Source organism: Fundulus heteroclitus, chromosome 15 (assembly GCF_011125445.2).
Source record: "Fundulus heteroclitus isolate FHET01 chromosome 15, MU-UCD_Fhet_4.1, whole genome shotgun sequence".
In the NCBI taxonomy this organism is placed as follows: domain Eukaryota; kingdom Metazoa; phylum Chordata; class Actinopteri; order Cyprinodontiformes; family Fundulidae; genus Fundulus; species Fundulus heteroclitus.
The window spans coordinates 30,816,177-30,828,445 of NC_046375.1; the positions used below are offsets into that span (position 1 = coordinate 30,816,177).

At 41.3% G+C, this 12,269-nt stretch overlaps 1 long non-coding RNA gene across 1 annotated transcript; it reads right to left on the reverse strand.

Annotated features, from left to right (window-relative positions):
- Positions 1-295: 295 nt before the first annotated feature.
- LOC118566083 lies at positions 296-8,268 on the reverse strand. Its single transcript, XR_004932782.1, has 2 exons — positions 7,672-8,268; positions 296-2,310 (listed from the first exon to the last, which is right to left on the reverse strand). It is a non-coding gene; the product is annotated as an uncharacterized LOC118566083 (long non-coding RNA).
- Between the last annotated feature and the right edge of the window lie 4,001 nt (positions 8,269-12,269).

A 12,269-nucleotide genomic window follows, 5' to 3' on the forward strand; every position in this document is an offset into this window, starting at 1 on the left:
AAAGTAAAAAATCATAAAAATCTAATAAAAAATCAATACAGCTCACCTTGAACCAAAAAAAAAACAATTAAATGTGGTCTATTAACTATGCGGTCTCTCCCTCCAAAGACTTTGTTAGTTAATACATTGATTTCTGATAATCAGATTGATTTATTTTGTCTCAGAAACCTGGCTACAAGAGGACTACGTTAGTATAAATGAGTCAACTCCCTCCAATTACTTAAATGTCCACTGATAGGGTTATTAAAGATAACCCCTTTTATCCTAGAATGAAAACCACACAACACAAGTTTTAGACATTTCTATAGAAAAGGACAGAGGAACCCAAACGGAGAACTACACTCCCTTAAGGTTTAGGAACGTCTGCGTTGGGTCATTTCTGTCCTCTTGCTTTTATTTTCACACATCGGGAGAAAAGGGTCAGGGGGGTTGGGTCAGGAGGTTACAACATGAGGGTTGAAAAAGGGTCAGGAGGCTTCAGGAATTTACAACATGGGGTGGAAAACAAACATGGGAGCAAGCTTTGTTGCGGCCTGATCTGGGAGAACTATTTGTTCTCCCTGTCTAAGGTTAAATACAACAGAACCTTCCTGAAAGCAAACTCTTAAAACAAACCAAATACCTGTAACTTGATAGAAATAAAATGATTACATTCACATTTCTCCAACATTTCCCCCCTTTTAATCATTTTCTTTAAAGCTTAACTTAACCTACTTCAAGTATTCTTTTCTTGCATTCTGCATTTTCAATGAGACTGTGACTTTGTCAAGCATTTAACAAGGGAAAAGTTAAACTATGGGGTGTACTTCTTCAAGAGGGATATGTGAAAGCGTTTGATATTGAAACATTACATTTCCCATAGTTTTAGCAATCATAGACTTTAGGCATGGGATTACACAAGCAGTAAAAACACAAAGAATAATAAGAACAATAATAATAGGTGTCATTATTTTCAGCAAAAGGTGCCACCATGGTCCTGAAAAGAACCAGGAGAGAAAGTTCATACTTAGAGGAGCAACATCCTGGGACATTGCTTGTTGCAGATTCTTCAAAGCAGACATAGCTTCAGTAATATGAGTTTCATTTACATCAGAAATATATGTACAGCAGGATTTTCCGATCATCACACATACACCACCTTGGCTAGCAGTTAACATGTCCAAAACCATTCTGTTTTGCAGTACCATTAAACGCATTTCACTTAGTTGTTTGTTTTGTCCTTTGTTGATGTCCATCATCATGTTCACCAGAGTCTTCATTCTATAGTCCAATGTCTCAATCATCAGCATAGATTTACCAACTCCAAACCACGGGAAAAGTGAAAGTACTACTTTATTCGCTGTGCTCCAGTGCTTATGTTCAGAGGGAACGTTGGAACCCCCACATGGGATCATGGGGTTGGAACACTGAGCTGGAGCTGAGTTCTCTTTTCATCCTATCAGAGGAATGATGGTCCTTTACAGCTTGAGCTGAGATGATAACAGTGTGGTCAGAAACAAACACAGGTGCACATGTACCTGACCAGCTGCGGGGCAGTGATGGGTAAATGCTGTCTCCTCCACACAGGAACCAGCCACCCTCTGTAGGAAAGTTGACTTGTGGTTTCCAAGTAGAACAGCTGGTGTACGTTCTATTAGGGAGGAGGTCGCAGACAGAGTCAGAGTAAAGGTCAGTGATGGTACTCTGGCATCCTGCTGCATGCCCTACTTTCACCGTATCGTTCCCTCTAGGTGAGTGAATACACACTGGATGTTTCATTCCTTTAGACATAACAGCCTTCATCTTGGTGGGATAGCCTGTAACATTGGTTTCCCATAGGTTGTCATCGTAGTGGTTTGGGATATCACCCAGCCAAATCTTCATGGCAGCGGAGTGGATGAACCTCTTTTTCCTCTCACTCCTTGGATCTGGACTGAAACAAATAATGCACGCAACAGCCACAACGCAAAAGAAGAAACCCCTTCTGCATGGGAACTCCATTTTTGCTAGGTTAGCAGAGATGTTAATTTTACCCAGGACTCTAAAGAACAGGGATCAGTTGGTTCCTTCACCGACACTGAGACGAGTGGCCCTAAAAAACCAAACCCCTTTGAAGTCGGACTTCCCCAATGTTCCAACCTTTTAGGTATTTAACACTCTCTGTAACTTACAGTGGCTGAGGTGAATCCAGGATGGTCTTTCAGCAATCTTCACAGCTGTTGGCGTGGTCAGGAGCACTTGGTATGGTCCTTCCCACCTTTGGCTCGCCCAGTCCTTCCTTCTGATGATTTTGATGAACACACAGTCTCCTGGTCTCACTGCTTGTGGATCCTGTGGAGACAAAGGTTCTCCTGGCAGTGAATTTGCATTGGACACTTCTTTAGACTGCATCATTTCTCATATAGTCTTATAGAGTTTTTCCTTCCTCCTTAGGTGGCGTCTGTTTTGTGAACAGCAGTAATTTATATCGTCTGCCATGTATTATTTCAAATGGAGTCAAACCACTGCTCGTTGGAGTTATTCTCATGTACAGTTTTACTAAGTCCAGACACTCTGGCCATGGTCTCTTTGTTTCTTCCATGCACTTTTTAAGCCTGGATTTAAATGTCCTATTTGTCCTTTTCACAAGTTCTGCACTATGTGGCACGGTGTGTTTCTTTAAGGTTATCTGTAACCTGCTTGCCAATTTGCTGATCAGAAAATATGGACCATTTTCACTGTAAATTTTCTGTGGGATGCCAAACCTTTGCATCTATCTTTTAGCTACTGTCAGTGCATCTGTTTGCTTTGCTGGAACTATTTCAACCCATTTTGAAAATGCATCAATCATTACCAGACAGTATTTGTAAGGGCCACTTGGTAAGTTCATTAAAATATATATGCATCACTTCAAAAGGTTCCTTTAGTTCTGGAAACCTTCACTGTTCTGATATAAAATTAACCTGAGGGTAATTTTTAACACAAATCTTACATGCTTTACAAAAATCTTTTTTTTTTTGTATGAATTAATTCCTATGAAATAAATCCATATGTTGCTGTATTATAGTTATCCCTCCCTTTTTGAGACATGGCAATTGCCCATGGCTCAAAATAGCTGCTGCTTGGAATAAGCTTTTAGGGAGAACTGCTTTGTTACAAACTATAGAATCCTTCTGATTCATTGTTGCTACATTTTTTACCCATATGTGTTTTTCTACAGTTGCCACTGTTTGTTTAATTAACAACACTTCTAGAACAATGATTTGCTCTGTTTTTTGCTCTAGGCAAATATCAGAAAGACCAAATTGTAATACATCTACTACATGGGGGTCTAGTGGTTGAATGAAACCAGACCACTCCAGCTGAACTTTCTACAGCCATTGTAGTTGCTCAAACTGCTAGCAGACATGGGGGTAGTGCTGCTGCTAAAGGTTTGAGCTTATCACCACGGGGATGTAAACAACACAGAAGTCGTAAAACTAGAGCTAAGACAGTTGCTGAGATAAGTTTTCATTTAGCTCTGTGAATTGCTGCTCTACTTCTGAGGTCCACTGGATTGTGTCTGACATGGCCATCAGCATGTCATGAATAAAATTTAAGAAAGCTAAGTTTTCTCTACATAATGTCAAATCCAAACGCTTCAATAATTACACAATCCTAAAAAAGACATCATTTGTTTTTTAGGCTCACTTACTATAGCAATTCTTCACTTCCTGTATCTTTTTACCTTCTTCTGAGATAACATGGCCTAAGTAACGGACTTGTTTCTGCACCCACTGCATTTTATCTTTGATAACTTTGTTTCCCATTTTAGCCAAAATGATTTAGCAGCTTTTTTAAATGTAATTAGAAGGCCATCTATGTACATTAATACTTTATTTCCATGCTTTAGATTAAAGCTCTCTAAGCATGTTAAAATAGCCTGGATAAAAATTGTAGAACAGTCTACAAATCCCTGTGGCAGGCGTCTCTACATATATTTTTTTCTCTTCCTTGAAAGTAAAAACTGAGAATCTGGACATGGTCTAATTATTCCTGCATCCAATGAAATGTTTATAATTGCCATTATACCCTCCTGTTCTTCATATTTTAGCCCATACTGTTTTATCTGGAGCCTGTACTTTAATTTAGGAACTATTTTAACTGGTTCTACAGTTGTCAATAATCCTACATCAGTTAGCCCTGTAGACCACAAAGCATTTGGAATACCTTTTAAATCATTTTCATTGGATTCTGATAGCAAAGAATGTTGGACTATTTTGTCTCATGCCAAATTTTGGACACGGGGTTCTGCATCGAACAGAACTTTGTGAGGCTGTTTCCATAGTTCTGTACTACGGCTATAAAGCCAGCCTGTTTTGTGTGGACACTGCTGAAAATCAGACGGTCTTTCTGCAGCTTTTAAACGCGGGCCTGTGTCTCTCCACTCTGCTTCATTGGTCTTAAACAATGACAAAAAATGTTCCCATGGTAAGCCATACAATTTTTTTATCTGTGTAGAAAGCATAACAGTACTTGCTGCAAATGAACTCCCATCTGTATACATATTTTGTATAGCAACAATTGTAGTTTCCTGTTTTAGAAACTGTTTTGCAAACTTTTCATCTGGGGTTAACCACACATTCATAGTGGTTTGTAGATCAGCTAACCGAGTTTCATCCTCTGGTTTTGATAATGTGCTTCTAGCATTTTGCATAAGTTAACTTTTTTTTTCTTTTTTTTGGAGCAGAGACTGTAAGCATAGTGCATAAAACACAGGAGGATTTTGTTGCAGCGACATTACATGTTCCACATGGACAGCTTTCATTCCATCCTGCGTTGGGAAAACTGCAATTGTAACGTTTCTGGCACTGGAGCTGCTGATTGCAATCAGCACACCTGTGTCTGTCTCCGCCCTGGCTGCTTATAAGCTCTGCTCCTCGCAGCCTCCAGTGCCAGAACGTCTCTAGCCATACGGTGAGCGCTTCCAGCCTTTTTTGAATCCCTGTCTGCCTGTCTGCCTCTCGACCTGTTCTGCCTCTGTTTTTGGAAACCTGCCTGCCCCTTTTGGATTTGTCTGCCTGCCTGGGTCCTGCCTGTCAGCCTCAGAGAACTGGACTGCCTCACCGTGTTTCTGACCCCAGCCTGTCCGTGAGTAAAACGAGTTCGCCTGCCCCCTGTCTGTCTGTGCTTTCTGGATTCTGACCTGGACCTGGACCTGGACGCTCTGTTGGATTCTCCCTTGGAAACCGCTGCCTGAGTTAAACGGATTTTCCCCTGACAAAGACCTGGACCGGACCTGGACAAAGAGCCCTGGATAACCCCCTCTCAGACGCCTTCGTCATAAGGAGTCAGAGTTCTGCCCTCAGCACGTCCAGGTTAGTGACCCTACTTCTCTCTAACCAGCCTGTCAATATCTGCTGGTCACTAACCTGCGACTCTGCCTTCAGGAGCGGCCAGTCGCAGAGTGCGAGCCGAGCCAGGGGACCGCGCCGCCAGCGTCAAAATAAAGAATGTTAATATTTTGTACTCACTTGTTTTCGGGTATTTCTTGGGTCCTCCTAAATTCATCACAGCAATACCTAATTTTTCCATTAAGTCCTGTCCTAACAGATTAATGGGGCAAGTTGGTGACATTACTACAAGAGCATACAACCTTTCTTCCTGTTTGAGGGTCTTTTATTTCTAATGCTTTTAACATCCATTCTTGGGATGTTTGACCATTTGCTGATTTTACAAAAATGGACATTTTAGAAGTTTTTAGTCCAAAATTATCTTTTGTACATGTTTTATAGGCTCATGAATTGCATAAAAGAGTAACTGGCTGTCCATTAATTGTAAGCATGTATGGTTTTTCTTTTAATGCATTTAATAGCTCCCATGCTCCATACACATCTACTGTTTTTAATGCTCTAGGTCCCCATTTGCTCTCGTCCCTAAATACATTTTATATGAAGAACCGCCCCTGCGGCCTCTTCCCTGTCCCCGCAGATGAGGTGCTTGTATCTGATTGGGACATTCCCTGGACCAAATGGTCGGGTGACCCGCAATTCCAGCACCCCCCATCTGTTTTTACTGATTTGGGCTGAAAGCCCCCTCGGTCACTAGGACCGCCCCTGCCTCCTCGGAAACCTCCTCGACGCTGTCAAGGCGGTCCGGTGGCTTGGAAAGCAAATATTTCTTCTGGGTCACATGAAGGATCTGCCCAGAAAATGTGTCCCCCCCCCCCCTCCCCTCCAGACGCACCACCTCCCTTTTTAGCGTGTTTCTCGGCGTGATGCACACATAGACCTATTCCATAACTGGTTACGTTAGACGTTATCAGTGTAACTACGTTTTTTGTTTTTTTTTTAACCCACGCAGATATATGCGGCTGGAAACCTTCCATTAACAAATATAAGTATTTTTATTGTTTTATGGATCCCAAATTTCCAATTATCTGCCCTCCTGCGAAAACTGCTCCCGCAGCGTCTGCTGCTGTTCCCCATTTACGCTTCATGTTCAAATATTCCGCCTTGTGCCTGTATAATTCGCCCTTATTTTTTCCCAATGTTTTCCCACTGACGACTGTAAGGATTGCCCGAACTCATGTCCATTTAAACCATATGAGTTATAAATTCCCTCCATGTCTTGGATCCATAATTCTGGATATACCTGCGGAGAAATTACATCTTCTACAGTCTTTCCAGCTTCTTCTAACGACCAGGGACAGAAAACTAGGATTGTTTAAGGCTGCTGTGTTCCTACATTAGGATTTGCGACCTGCACCATAGGATACAATCCTTTGGACCGGTCTGTTGATAACGAATGATCTGATTTACTCAGTCCATCCAGGTCTGCATACAGATCTGAAATATCCTTGGGGGGGTTAAGAGATTATACGGTGGTGGTCTGTCTTCTTCAGTTGCTACCATAGTTTGCGTTACTTTAGTATTGTTCTGGCGAGTTCTTTTTTATTTAGAGCCTATTTTTGTGGGAGATCAACAGGTGTTGGGGAAAGGTTGTCAGCCGGACGCGGCGGTGCTGCAGTCACCGTCGTTCCATCAGCCAACCTAACCCCTCCTGCTGCACTAGGCTGTCTCTCATCCTGCCTATTTTGTGCTTGAATTAACTTACAGCGCGCAACGTCAAGCTCTTATATAGCTATAAATATAATTATATACACATAGACATACACACACACATTTTTTATTTCCCCTTATTTTTTTTTTCTTAGCGCTTATTTTTAGCCGGCACACAACGTTTTTCCATTGATTCACCTTCAACACACACCATCTATTTTATACTTCTCCTTCCACTTGTCCAAGTATTTTTTAATATTAAGAAATATATATGATAATATTTATTGCAATAACATTTAAAATTTACTTGGATACACAAACTTTTCATCCCCTCTGGGATTTCCCTTTCTACTTTGTGCTGAACCCATCCTAATTACTTCTGCGTTGTGTTTATCTACCTTCCAGGACCTTAATCCTGTTTTTTTTTTCTTTTTTCTTTTAAGGTACTGTTCAGGACTTTAACCTGAGTTTTTTTAGCTACCTTTAATTCTACGAGGGACTGAAAACCGGTCGTATTGCTTCGAGGGACTCAAACCTCTCAATTTAACGTCTCGGGGATTTTTTTTTTAATCACCCGTTTCAAGGGACTAAAACCGCTTGCACACCTGTTCGGGGAACTTTTAATCACCCGAAACCCTGAACGACGGACTTTAACCGGTCGTTTAAAACTTACTTGCTGTGGTGTGCTCTTCTCCCGGTCGGATCCCGTCAATCCCTCGTTGGCGAAAGGAGTTAACCTACGACGCTGGCCCAGCGAGGAAATTACCTCCCGGGACTTTTAGACAGGTCCTTGACTCCGACCACCGGTGGGTTTCAGCGTGTCCGCTCCTCTCGTCAGCGAGTTGATATGTTGGGATCCGCGTCACGGCACCAGGCTGATAGGGTTATTAAAGATAACCCCTTTTATCCTAGAATGAAAACCACACAACACAAGTTTTAGACATTTCTATAGAAAAGGACAGAAGAACCCAAACGGAGAACTACACTCCCTTAAGGTTTAGGAACGTCTGCGTTGGGTCATTTCTGTCCTCTTGCTTTTATTTTCACACATCGGGAGAAAAGGGTCAGGGGGGTTGGGTCAGGAGGTTACAACATGAGGGTTGAAAAAGGGTCAGGAGGCTTCAGGAATTTACAACATGGGGTAGAAAACAAACATGGGAGCAAGCTTTGTTGCGGCCTGATCTGGGAGAACTATTTGTTCTCCCTGTCTAAGGTTAAATACAACAGAACCTTCCTGAAAGCAAACTCTTAAAACAAACCAAATACCTGTAACTTGATAGAAATAAAATGATTACATTCACATTTCTCCAACATCCACACTCCCAGATCTACAGGGAGAGGAGTACCAACTATATATCAGCATGATTTATTAATTAGTCCCAGGCCAATGTATAACTACAATTCTTTCTAACATTTAATCCTCAGTTTCCCTCATCCAAACAGCAAAGCAAAAAAAAAAAAAAATCATCCACCAGGCCCTTATTCTCAGTTTTTGGATCAGTTGTCAGACTTCTTATCTGATTTGGTGTTAAATACTGACAAGCTTATTACAGTGGGGTGTTGTGCAATTATACACTGTTTAAAGTTATTTAGCGTTTATTAAATAAACCTCTGTCTGCTAAGTATTGTCTGGTGATGATCAGCTCTTACGCTGATATCAAGACAATGGTTGAAAGGGATGAATTTGAGCATTAGCGATCTTTTAACAGCAAAACCTGCACACACATAGAATAAAGGAGTGACAACTTCTTTTCAAGCCCAAGAATTTAATAACAGAAATAAATTGAACATCCAGAGAACATCACTATGTAATGCTGTTTATCTGAATTAACACAATATTTCAATTAACAAATCCTCTCTAGTAGGCTAGTGAAACTTAACTAAACTACTAAGCAAAATGAAGATAAAAAGAAGCTAAGCTAAGGAACTATTTACATACAAAACAAACAAAAGACAAAACAAAAGTGGTTGGTCATAATCAGAATAATTCAGTGAATCCTTGTTCACAGCAGATCTGATTCCAAAGAGCATGGAATGGAGTTAAAAAAAAAATATTTGGCATGTGTTTCAACCCATTCACAATGCAAAGTCCAAGTTAACCAGAACATTATTTTGAGTAAATAATATTCTTTAGACTGATTTGCTCAGTAAAATCACTTAACCTTATGACGGCCAATCTTATTAATGCAATCCTACCTCTGGGCACAAGGGGTCGCTGCAGCGATCGTCGCTAACCTGGTTAAAGTCTATAGTTATCAAAATTGCCTTGAAAACCGGCATTAATATACCATATTGATGCGGGAATAGGGCTCATAACACCATCGAAGGATGGCGGAGCAGAACAGTTATGCTTTAAAACAAACTTCTTTTGAAATATCCGGAACCGGATGTTAGCAAGGCTAGCAGGCGTTCGGCACTAACAAATAAAGGCTTTAACTTTATTTTTAGTCATAATGAGTGGGCTGGATAACGTTAACATTAATGTCTCATCAATGTATGAAACCCTTGTGGAGATAACCTTCCTGTTAAAACCATAAAATACACTCTGTACTATTAGCAGTACCATAAACGGAAGGCTAGCGTGAGCTATTTCGTTAGCCCTTTGTGGTAAGCATCATGTGTCCAACTGTTTACAAAACATTTCCCAATAAACCTTTTACTTCACCCTCAGCTAGCTGCTCAACCTGTTGATGCCTCATGTGTGAGTTTTGTCCACATTGGCCGTTCCAGGAAGGACGTAAAAGCAGGGAGAATCGTTGGTTTCTTCTTGGCAGGCTAGTGCTTTGCTCTTCAACCCTGAGCTAACCAACAGCACGCGGAGGGAATGCTTGTGGTGTCTGCGGCCTAGCAGAAACACGCATGTGTGGTCGGGACCGATGTCCATTCAATAGTCAGATCGTTCAGCTTGTCTGGTGAGGGGAGGCATCCACCGTCTCGTGTCTGCTTTCCTGCAACAGATGACAACAATGAACAAAGCTGTTTCGGTGATCTGTACTTTGCGGCTGGTTTGCGCAGCAGTAAGAGTGAAACTTAGCTCTGTCCCAGTGTGTTGTTTATCTGGATTTAGTCAGGTCCCCTATTGAAACCGGCAGACGACATTAGCAGACCCTGGATCAACTATGTCTGGTCCAGGCACCTTCCCTCAGCTGCTGGCTTGTGTGTCGGTCAGGCCTGGACCAGGGGCTCACGGTCCAGGCCTTCTTTGTCTTCTCCAGGGAGAGGTGGTCTGAGAGAGCTGCTGTAGAGCTGCAGAGTTCTGCAGAAGTGAAGAGGGCTCTTTGTCTGTGGGAGGAAGGTGTTATAGCAGCAGGACCCCTGGTGAGAGAAGAAGGGGCCGTCCCCGCTGGCTCTATGCCTGTGTATCCTTTGCAGCAGGATAGATTTATTTTTGTCACCTCTTCCCTACTGTTCAGAATCCAATCTGAGATCAATTATGTATAGGGATGGGAATCGAAAACCGGTTCCTGTTCAGAACCGGTTCTGTGTTTTCCAATTCCGTGGCACCGTTTGGCAGCTCACTAAACTATTCTCTTTTCGATTCCGTCGTGCCGCGGCTCTTAGCAGCACAACGTTAGCACAACGTTTTTTTTAAGCAAGTTACGTCACGTTTTATACACAAGTTACGCATATGGCGTTCAGTAAGCACGTGTGCGTAACTTGCGCACGGCGTGACCAGGCTTAAAGCAAAACAAAAAAAAATGCCGCCCCATTGGGGGAAGCGGTCGAAAGTTTGGTTTCATTTTAAGGAAGATAAAGAGGGCAACAAGGCGCTTTGCAATCATTGCAAAATGGCATATACATCCGCGGGAGGAAATAGATCCAACAGGCAGAAACACCTGCGCACACAACATGGCATACAATTTAATGAATGCCGTGTTTTTGATTCTTACCGGACAGAAGCTAAAGTTACGACCAGCATGGAAGGCAACTCTGGTGGTAAGTAGCTAGTTTTACATCACTGGCTGGTTCCTAGTAAATCATATGCCATTTCTGGAAATAAACCAGTTTCCTACCTCTCTTTTGGGGTTATTAAGGGAGTGTGCCTTTCTCATTAAATCAGCCCTTCATTGGTAGCATGTTTAATTAGAACTACTGGTAGCTGGAATTCTTACATGATTCTAGCTATTGCAATGGATGTAACGAAACATGCTACGAAGTTGCTAAGCAGTTCAGGGAGGGAGAGAAAGGTGACGCTTGTTTATTTAAATCAGGGGGAGATGAGTTTATTTCCCAAAATTGTACAGTAATGCTTTTTCATTAAACGGATGCCTTCTCTGTTAGATTTAGATGACTGAGGTTATCTAAAGGGATATTAATAAGCAACTTTCACAACAAACTTACATTTTCTTGTATTCTAAGCAACTCATCTACTGTATTTAAGTGTGTTCTTATATTCCTTTTTTATCTAAATAAATATAAATGTTACTCCAGTTGCACATTTGCTGTGGACATCTTGACCTTGTTAGTTTGTAAGGTTGTGTAATAGTTAAGTAAACAAAGTTGATGCTCATCATCAAACTGTTTGTTCTCCTTTTTCCCCCAAATTGGAATTGAAAAGAGAATCGAAATAGAATCGAATCGTTTCACAGAATGGATAAGGGAATCGGAATCGTGAAAATCTTTTCAATTCCCAACCCTAATTATGTATCATGGTGTTATCATGGCATAACAGGGGATTTTATCATCCATGCTAACACTGAATGTGATAACCTTAGTGTAGCCTTTAAAACTATCCTAGATTCAATTGGTTTTGTTCAAAATGTGCATAAACCGATGCACTCTTGGTGACATACTTTTGACCTTGTGCTGACATATGCCATTGATTGTGAAGACTTAACAGTATTTCCTCACACCCTGTCCTATCTGACCATTTTTAATAACCTTTGAGTTTAATTTAACTGAGTTATCTGCCCCCAAAAGAGGGTTCCATTATGGTAGATCTTTATTGGATAATGCTCTATCAAACTTTAAAGAATCTGTCCAACTTTTAATATCCCCAGTATGACAGAAATACCCTGCAGATGGCAGCAATGTTGTTTCTTCCCATTCACAAATAGATGCTTTTGTTAACAGTGTGACATCCTCTTTGCGTTTGGTATTAGACAATGTAGCCCTCTTGAAAAAGAAGGTGATTATTCACAGGAAGCTGGCTCCCTGGTTTAATTCAGAGCTGCGTTCTTTGAAGCACAATGTTAGGAAATTGGCGCTCTACACACCACGAGGAATCCTACCTAATCTGGAAAAACCACCTACTGTATAAAAAAAACTTTG